Source organism: Pteropus vampyrus, unplaced genomic scaffold (assembly GCF_000151845.1).
Source record: "Pteropus vampyrus isolate Shadow unplaced genomic scaffold, Pvam_2.0 Scaffold981, whole genome shotgun sequence".
In the NCBI taxonomy this organism is placed as follows: Eukaryota; Metazoa; Chordata; class Mammalia; order Chiroptera; family Pteropodidae; genus Pteropus; species Pteropus vampyrus.
In genome coordinates, this window is record NW_011889762.1 from 4252 (window position 1) to 4649 (window position 398).

Consider the following 398-nt stretch of genomic DNA (forward strand, 5'->3'; position numbering starts at 1 on the left):
ACCTTAGAATGTGTTACAGCATATATTACAATATGATAAATACTATATGTAACGTCGAACACATATACATTGTAAAGCCGGACACTTCTTTTAGAATCTCTATTAGGATATATATTACACATTATAAGATGTATCAGAACGTGTCATAAGGGAGACTACAGACTGTAATCATGCATTGCACACGCAAACGTTGTAACGTCTGTGCCGGCAACTGCACACTTCGATTTTAATGGTAACTCCGTGCTCTCCTGTATCCATACACGTGTAACCACACGCGATAACACACGCGCCTCCACACACGGACACCGACTTTCACGCACACAAATACCGACCCAGGCGCATCCTCTTTGTGAAGGAAGCGCCGGCGGCTTCATGCCGCAGGGCGATGTCCCCCTCGC

The 398-nt window shown here is 45.5% G+C and overlaps 1 protein-coding gene across 1 annotated transcript in view; it reads left to right on the plus strand.

Moving 5' to 3' along the window:
- Window positions 1-398, plus strand: part of LOC105309991 (putative serine/threonine-protein kinase PRKY) — an 18449-nt gene that overhangs the window by 529 nt on the left and 17522 nt on the right. The window lies entirely within an intron of this gene.